The sequence below is a fragment of the Setaria viridis genome, chromosome 2 (genome assembly GCF_005286985.2).
Source record: "Setaria viridis chromosome 2, Setaria_viridis_v4.0, whole genome shotgun sequence".
Classification (NCBI taxonomy): domain Eukaryota; kingdom Viridiplantae; phylum Streptophyta; class Magnoliopsida; order Poales; family Poaceae; genus Setaria; species Setaria viridis.
In genome coordinates, this window is record NC_048264.2 from 27,060,800 (window position 1) to 27,069,536 (window position 8,737).

Below are 8,737 nucleotides of genomic sequence, written 5' to 3' on the forward strand. Positions count from 1 at the left end.
TTTATCCTTGAGATGGATGGCGTGCATGAGTTCCAAAGCTATTTTTAGTGCATGTTTTCATGTTGCAAGTGTTGATTTTTGATGTTTCGATAGTTATTTTTCAATGTTGCGACGGAGCGTCCGATAATAAATATTATCGTACGTCCGGACGCTAGCACATCCGAATATTTAAATGTCAAATGGACTCTAAGAAGGGAACCCCTTGTTCCCTTTCTTGCTTATTATAGCTTATTATAGCATGCTTCAATGTCTCTATGTAATTCCACTTCTGTTCTCATTAGGACAGCCTGTAACCTCATTACAGACTGTAACCTCACTTGCAAATGAAAAGAAATGGACGAGACTGTAATTTAGATATTCTTACATTTTATCATGTAAGCACACACTACGTAATTTATGCAGAGTTTACAGTTCTGTGTAATGCATAAATTAACGTTTGCTGGTTCTCAAATTAAACCATGGACCCAATGAATTCAAACATTCATACGTGGCTGGATCTAAAGAAGGAATTAATGGAAATTGGAAGATGGTATATTGGTTGAAGAAAGAACGGTAGTATATATGTGCTGCCCGTTTCAAATTATAAATCGTTTTAGCTTTTCTAGATATATGATTTGAGCTATGCACTTAGATATACATTATGTTTAGATACATAACAAAATTTATATATGTAGAAAAGTTAAAATGATATACAATTGGAACGGATGGAGTAATTGGTAATAACGAATCTGATGTTACAGATGAGAGGGTCCGGCTCGATGCAAGGGTCCTAGATGCAAACATGTTAAGTTCCCATAGACACGGTGAAGGTGTGGCTCACAAACAAGACGGATTAGTCACTGGCAGGCTTGGCGAGTCTGCAGTCCATAAATATTTCGTTGAGAAGCTTGGATGTAGTAGCGTAAAGTGGATGAACGAAGACAATGAATCCGGGCTACCTTACGATATCAGCATCACAAAAGCTGATGCAACAGAATACGTGGAAGTGAAAGCAACATCTATTCCAAACAAGAACTGGTTCCACATTACACGCAGGGAACTACAGTTTGCAGCAGAGAATGGAGATTCGTTAACCATTGCCTATGTTTTGCTGTCGAAGCCAGATAAAGCAAGCATTGTGTTTCTGAAAAACCCGCACAAGCTTGTACGACAGAGGGATTTGAAACCAGCAAGCATTGTGTTTCTCAAAAGCGGACACGAGCTTCTACGACAAAGGGATTTGAAGCCTGCCCTTGTAATGTCGACGAGATGCGAAAAGCTTGTCGGCAAATTCATGGAACAAATCTCAGTTGTACTGAAGCGGTGAAGCCTGGCTGTAAATGATAACCAGTTCAAGTGAGATGAATCTTCATCTTGGTATGCCTTACTTGCCCCTATACCATGCAACTGTTATTTGCATCCTCCATCCTAGTTCTTTTAAAATTTCCTCTTGCCGCATGAAACCTGGAACCTCGAGTTGTAAGGTTAACCATGCTGTTGTTGCTTAACAGTATAGTGTATAAATAAGCGAGTACAGCTTTCGTATGGATGTTATTAGTTTGCTGCAATGGCTGGCAGCCTGCGGCTCTGTATAAGTGACAGTGGCCTTCTTGCCGCCGTAAGAATGTAAGTGCAAGGCGCCGGTCGATGCAATGCAGCTGGCTTATATATCTAAGATCCGATTAACCGAGCACGGCTTAAATATACTCTGGCTTTGTTGCACAAAGTTTGCGATTAGCCATGTGCTTCCATAGTGATTCATCAGGTTCAATGTCCACACATGCATGTTTCCCCATTTTCGTGAATGTGAACCATTTTGGACACTTGAGGGTATGATGTCTTCCAGAAAGCATCAACAATGATGCAATCCATCATGTGCAAACAAAATTAAAGCAAGATCACACTAGGCGAACATTATTAAGTAGTAATAATGTCGCTAATTCATGATCCGCTGTTCACAAACATATACATAACCATAGTTTACAAAGCCCGGCAATGTGTGCTGTACTTTGATATTCTATTGTCATGGCTACATATTAGGAATAAATTGGTGCATTGCGTTGTCAAAATACAACAGCATTCCCACTAAGCCATAAGGCCAACTGGCCAAGCATAGAGCAGGCTCCAATCAATATGAGCACCACTAGCTAGTGGATCTAAACTAAGGGAAATCTGTAAAGCCTCCTAAAAACCTTAGGGTGTGATCGGACAACTTTTGTTCGTCGCTGGTTTGATCTGTCAGTTGATCAGTATTACTGCGACATGGTGGAATGTGTCTATGGGTGAAAGCTTGCCTTGGTTTATGTTGGTGCCCACAGGGATGGCGATTTTGTTGATATCATTGTAAGCACTGCAGAGGTGTGAATCTTTCTCCACGCTTTGCAGGTCGGATCCCATATTTTCCAGTGGCTGGAGACGTCGCAGTTAGAGGAAGAAGGTGAGCGGCGTTTCCTTTTAACAAAGGTGATCGGTATTGTGGAAGGAAAAGACGGCAGCGCGCTCAAGGTTGAGGACAGCGGGGCCGTGTGATAATGGGCTGCTCTGCACCCAGCACTGGGCTGCCCAGTTTGAGGGAATTCTTCCCACACTCCACTCATACTCCATGAAGACATCCACCACCTCGGAAGTGCTCTGAGGAATAATTAACCACCATTAATAGAATCACCCCACTACCGTTGTATTACTCCACCACCTCTGTACTACTACTAGAATAAAGGGAGGCCGTCAAATCTCGTCCCTCGGTTTGTAAGGTAATCAAGGTTTGTGCTAAGTGCTTGGGGTTTCCCAAAAGGGAAAGCCGCGTGTAAGCTTGTCCCGTGGAAATGGATTAAGCTGTCCTGGTAGCATCCCTGCCTTCCTTTAAGCTCGTTCGTATGGGGCGATGTCTCTACACTAGGGAGAACTGCCTAGGGCGGTAGAGCCTGAGTCCTGTGAGCGTAGCTGGGGACGGTGAGGGTGAAGACCGGGCTGGCTGGTTCTGAAGCGAGCCAACGACACATGCGGTGAGTACCGAGTAGGACTGTCACAAGCATAGCAGCACGTCCGGCTGAATTTTTCGGTCTCGCCAACCCGCAAAGATCCTGAGAATCGATATAATCAAGATATATACCTAATCACGCACCCGCGCGTACCATATCTGCTGAAAGCGATCCCGAATAGTAGCTCAATAGTGCTCAATAGTGAGCAAATAGTGCCACCACATTTCCATCCATCCTGAGGTGGTCCACCCACTCCCTGGTGAGTGCTCGGGCACTATTCATATTCCTATTTTGAATAGTGAGCTGAATTTCAATAGTGCCGCGAATTTGAATAGTATTCGTTGAATTTGAATAGTGCAGTGAATAGTAACTTGAAATTTGAAATCCGATTTTTTTCGAAGTCGCTTGAATTTCCCTCGTTTCGTCTTTTGTTCCCGCACTGGTATCAGAGCCGTGGTTATTAAAATTTGTGAATTTGAGGGTTTTTCTATATCTAGTCAAAATTGAAAACTTCATTATTTAAATCTAGAAGTTAATACCGGAAAGACAGTTAATACTAAAGAAAATATAAATATTAGGTGCAGAATAAATAGTTCTGAAGATCATACTTGGCATACCTCACACGGTCAGATAAACTTAATAGTTGATTTAATACATAACTTTTATATATCTTGGGGTAAAAGGCAAGACGATTTAGAATTAAAATTTGAAAAACTACAAAAAGAACATAAGCACTTAGAAGAGCATATTTTAGCCTTAAATAAAATAGAATTAATTTTGCAAGCAGCTGAAGAAAGTAGAAATTCACTAGGAAGAATCATCCAAAATAGTGATTATATTAAAAAGGATATAACCCACCTATATAAGAAATTTGATAATACTAATATTGAGTATAGTAAAGAAATTGTTCTATCATCAACAGGAATAGTTGAGTTTAATAGATCATTAAATTCTGAAAAATGGAAATATCTAAAAGTCTCTCTTGAAGAGACAAGTCACTCCAACTAATAAATAGAGACATAAAACCCTTAAGCTTTATAGATAGATTGAAAGGAGGATGTGATGATTTGAAAACTTAGAAGAAATGATAGATGTAGAAAGGGATCTTGAAAGATATCAGAGAGATACCTTAAGAAAAATAAGACCCCAGCAAATATATCAAATGGGCTGGTTTGAAAATAAAAATGGACTATCTAGAATATCTAGAGAAGTAGTAACTCGAAATTTGGTAGAGCGGAGGTGGGTTATTATCTAGAGAAGTAGTAACTCAAAATTTAGTAACTCGAAAATTTCGAGTTACTACTTCTCTAGATATTCTATATAGTCCATTTTTATTTTCAAACCAGCCCATTTGATATATTTGCTGAGGTCTTATCTTTCTTAAAGTATCTCTCTGATATCTTTCAAGATCTGTTTCTACATCTATCATTTCTTCTAAGTTTGCAATATCATCACATCCTCCTTTCAATCTATCGATAAAGCTTAAGGGCTTTATGTCTTTATTTATTAGTTGGAGTGACTTGTCTCTTCTAGAGACTTTCAGATATTTCCATTTTTCAGAATTTAATGATCTATTAAACTCAACTATTCCTGTTGATGATAGAACAATTTCTTTATTATACTCAATATTAGTATTATCAAATTTCTTATATAGGTGGGTTATATCCTTTTTAATATAATCACTATTTTGGATGATTCTTCTTAGTGAATTCTTACTTTCTTCAGCTGCTTGCAAGATTAATTCTATTTTATTATTCAAGGTTAAAATATGCTGTTCTAAGTGCTTATGTTTTTTTAGTAGTTTTTTAAATTTTAATTCTAAGTCGTCTTGCCTTTTACCCCAAGATATATAAAAGTTATGTATTAAATCAACTATTAAGTTTATCTGACCGTGTGAGGTATGCCAAGTATGATCTTCAGAACTATTTATTCTGCACCTAATATTTATATTTTCTTTAGTATTAACTGTCTTTCTGGTATAAGCTTCTAGATTTAAATAGTGAAGTTTTCAATTTTGACTAGATATAGAAAAACCCTCAAATTCACATATTTTAATAACCACGGCTCTGATATCAGTGCGGGAACAAAAGACGAAACGATGGAAATTGAAGCAACTTCGAAAAATTCGGATTTCAAATTTCGAGTTACTATTCACTGCACTATTCAAATTCAGGGCACTATTCAAATTCAGCTCACTATTCAAAATGGGAATATGAATAGTGCCCGAGCACTCACCAGGGAGTGGGTGGAGCACCTCAGGATGGATGAAAATGTGGCGGCACTATTTGCTAACTATTGAGCACTATTGAGCTACTATACGGGGTTGCTTTCAGCAGATATGGTACACCCGGGTGCGTGATTAGGTATATATCTTGATTATATTGATTCTCAGGATCTTTGCGGGTTGGCGAGATCAAAAATTTCAGCCGGACGTGCTGCTATGCTTGTGTCAATCCTACTCGGTACTCACCGCATGCGTCGCTGGCTCGCTTTAGAACCAGGCCAGCCCGGTCTTCACCCTCACCGTCCCCAGCTATGCTCACACAGGACTCAGGCTCTACCGTCTCCCCAGGCAGTTCCACCCGAAGGGAACACTTCTCTGCGCACACAGGGTTCTCCTCAAACGCCTCTACCAGGGCTAACACGAGAACGACACACGCAGAAGTTTCTCCTCTAGGGTCCCTAGCGTAGAGACATCGCCCCACACGAACGAGCTTAAAGGAAGACAGGGATAATACCAGGACAGCTTAATCCATTTCCACGGGACAAGCTTACACGCGGCTTTCCCTTTCGGGAAACCCCAAGCACTTAGCACAAACCTTGATTACCTTACAAACCGAGGGATGAGCTTCGACGGCCTCCCTTTATTCTAGTAGCAGTACAGAGGTGGTGGAGTAATATAGTGGTAGTGGGGTGATTCTACTAATGGTGGCTAATTATTCCTCAGTGCACTTCCGAGGTGGTGGATGTCTTCATGGAGTATGAGTGGAGTGTGGGTGGAGGTCTTCGGTGATCTTGCTTCTTCAGTGGTGTGGTTGTGGATGTCTGCTTCGATGATTCCTTCGGTGATTTCGAATGGTTCACCTGGCAGCCCCTTTATAGTCGCGGCAGAGGCTTCTGGAGTTGCTTCGTGCTTAAGACTTCTGGTGCCTTCAATTATTCTCCTCTTCTGTTGCCTGGACACCTGGACGGCACTCCGTTCAATAATTATCCTGGCTACAGTAGAAGTCACTGTTTATTCCTTTTGCCTTGTCCTCTATCGCGCACTGTCTTCTCGTGACATTCTGGATGCTGCTTGGTATGGTTTTCCACGCCCAAATGATTGATGTCGTATACTTTAATCACAACATCATGGCATGCAGTATGCAGTATGATACCAGTGCAAGGAACAAAGACGGAGCGAGGGAAATTCAAGCGACTTCGAAAATTTCAGATTTCAAATTTTGAGTTACTATTCACTGCACTATTCAAATTCAACGAACACTATTCAAATTCACGGCACTATTGAAATTCAGCTCACTATTCAAAATGGGAATATGAATAGTGCCCGAGCACTCACCAGGGAGTGGGTGGAGCACCTCAGGATGGATGAAAATGTGGCGGCACTATTAGCTCACTATTGATCACTATTGAGCTACTATTCAGGGTCGCTTTCAGCAACTTTTCGGCGGATGCGGTACGCACGGGTGAGAGATAGAGGATAAGGCAAAAGGAATAAATAGGGACTCTACTGTAGCCAGGACAATTATTGAAGAGCGGAGCGCCGTCCAGCTGTTCAGGCAATAGAAGAGGAGGAGACTCCCGAAACCTCTGCTGCGGCTATAAAAGGAGCTGCCAAGTGAAGCATTCAGTATCACCGAAGGAATCACCGAAGCAGACATCGCAGAACCACACCACCGAAGAAGGAAGATCACCGAAGACCTCCACCCACACTCCACTCATACTCCATGAAGATATCCACCACCTCGGAAGTGCACTGAGGAAATAGTAGCCACCATTAGTAGAATCACCCCACTACCATTGTATTACTCCACCACCTCTGTACTACTACTAGAATAAAGGGAGGCCGTCGAAGCTCGTCCCTCGGTTTGTAAGGTAATTAAGGTTTGTGCTAAGTGCTTGGGGTTTCCCGAAAGGGAAAGCCGCGTGTAAACTTGTCCCGTGGAAATGGATTAAGCTGTCCTAGTAGCATCCCTACCTTCCTTTAAGCTCGTTCGTATGGGGCGATGTCTCTACGCTAGGGACCCTAGAGGAGAAATCTCTGCGTGTGTCGTTCTCGTGTTAGCCCTGGTAGCGGCGTTTGAGGAGAACCCTGTGTGCGCAGAGAGTGCAGGAACAAAAGATGAAACAAGGGAAATTCAAGCGACTTTGAAAATATCGGATTTCAAATTTTGAGTTACTATTCACTGCAGTATTCAAATTCAACGAACACTATTCAAATTCGCGGTACTATTGAAATTCAGCTCACTATTCAAAATAGGAATATGAATAGTGCCCGAGCACTCACCAGGGAGTGGGTGAAGCACCTCAGGATGGATGGAAATGTGGCGGCACTATTTGCTCACTATTGAGTACTATTGAGCTACTATTCGGGGTCGCTTTCAGCAGATATGGTACGCGCGGGTGCGTGATTAGGTATATATCTTGATTATATCGATTCTCAGGATCTTTGCGGGTTGGCGAGACCGAAAAATTCAGCTGGACGTGTTGCTATGCTTGTGACAGTCCTACTCAGTACTCACCGCATGCGTCGCTAGCTCGCTTCAAAACCAGGCCAACCCGATCTTCACCCTCACCGTTCCCAGCCACGCTCACACATGATTCAGGCTCTACCGTCTCCCCAGGCAGTTCCACCCGAAGGGAACACTTCTCTGCGCACACAGGGTTCTCCTCAAATGCCTCTACCAGGGCTAACACGAGAACGACACACGCAGAGGTTTCTCCTCTAGGGTCCCTAGCGTAGAGACATCGCCCCATACGAACGAGCTTAAAGGAAGGCAAGGATAATACCAGGACAGCTTAATCCATTTCCACGGGACAAGCTTACACGCAGCTTTCCCTTTCGGGAAACCCCAAGCACTTAGCACAAACCTTGATTACCTTACAAACCGAGGGACGAGCTTCGATGGCCTCCCTTTATTCTAGTAGTAGCACAGAGGTGGTGGAGTAATACAATAGTAGTGGGGTGATTCTACTAATGGTGGCTAATTATTCCTCAGAGCACTTCCAAGGTGGTGGATGTCTTCATGGAGTATGAGTGGAGTGTGGGTGGAGGTCTTCGGTGATCTTGCTTCTTCGGTGATGTGGTTCTACGATGTCTGCTTCGGTGATTCCTTCGGTGATTTCGAATGCTTCACCTGGCAGCTCCTTTTATAGTCGCGGCAGAGGCTTCTGGAGTTGCTTCGTGGTTAAGATGTCTGGTGCCTTCAATTATTGTCCTCTTCTGTTGCCTGGACACCTGGACGGTGCTCCGTTCAATAATTGTCCTGGCTACAGTAGAAGTCACTGTTTATTCCTTTTGCCTTGTCCTCTATCGCGCACTATCTTCTCGTGACTTCTACTGTAGCCAGGATAATTATTGAACGGAGTGCCGTCCAGGTGATCCATGTTGTACCTAGTTCTAGGAAGTATTATTTTCACCCCTTCTTTTGCAATCTGTTCTACGGGAGGACTTTTTGGATTGTTTATTTTTATTTTAGTGTTTTGTAAAAATATGTATCTTAATAAAAAAGTTGCAAATCTATAGCCAACTGAAACAGTGGAATCCTTACTGCCAGTTG

At 42.3% G+C, this 8,737-nt stretch overlaps 1 long non-coding RNA gene across 1 annotated transcript; it reads left to right on the forward strand.

Annotated features, from left to right (window-relative positions):
- Positions 1-1,054: 1,054 nt before the first annotated feature.
- On the forward strand, positions 1,055-2,825 carry LOC117845732 (uncharacterized). The gene is made up of 2 exons (XR_004638123.2): positions 1,055-1,356; positions 2,365-2,825. It is a non-coding gene; the product is annotated as an uncharacterized lncRNA (long non-coding RNA).
- The last annotated feature ends 5,912 nt before the right edge of the window (positions 2,826-8,737 follow it).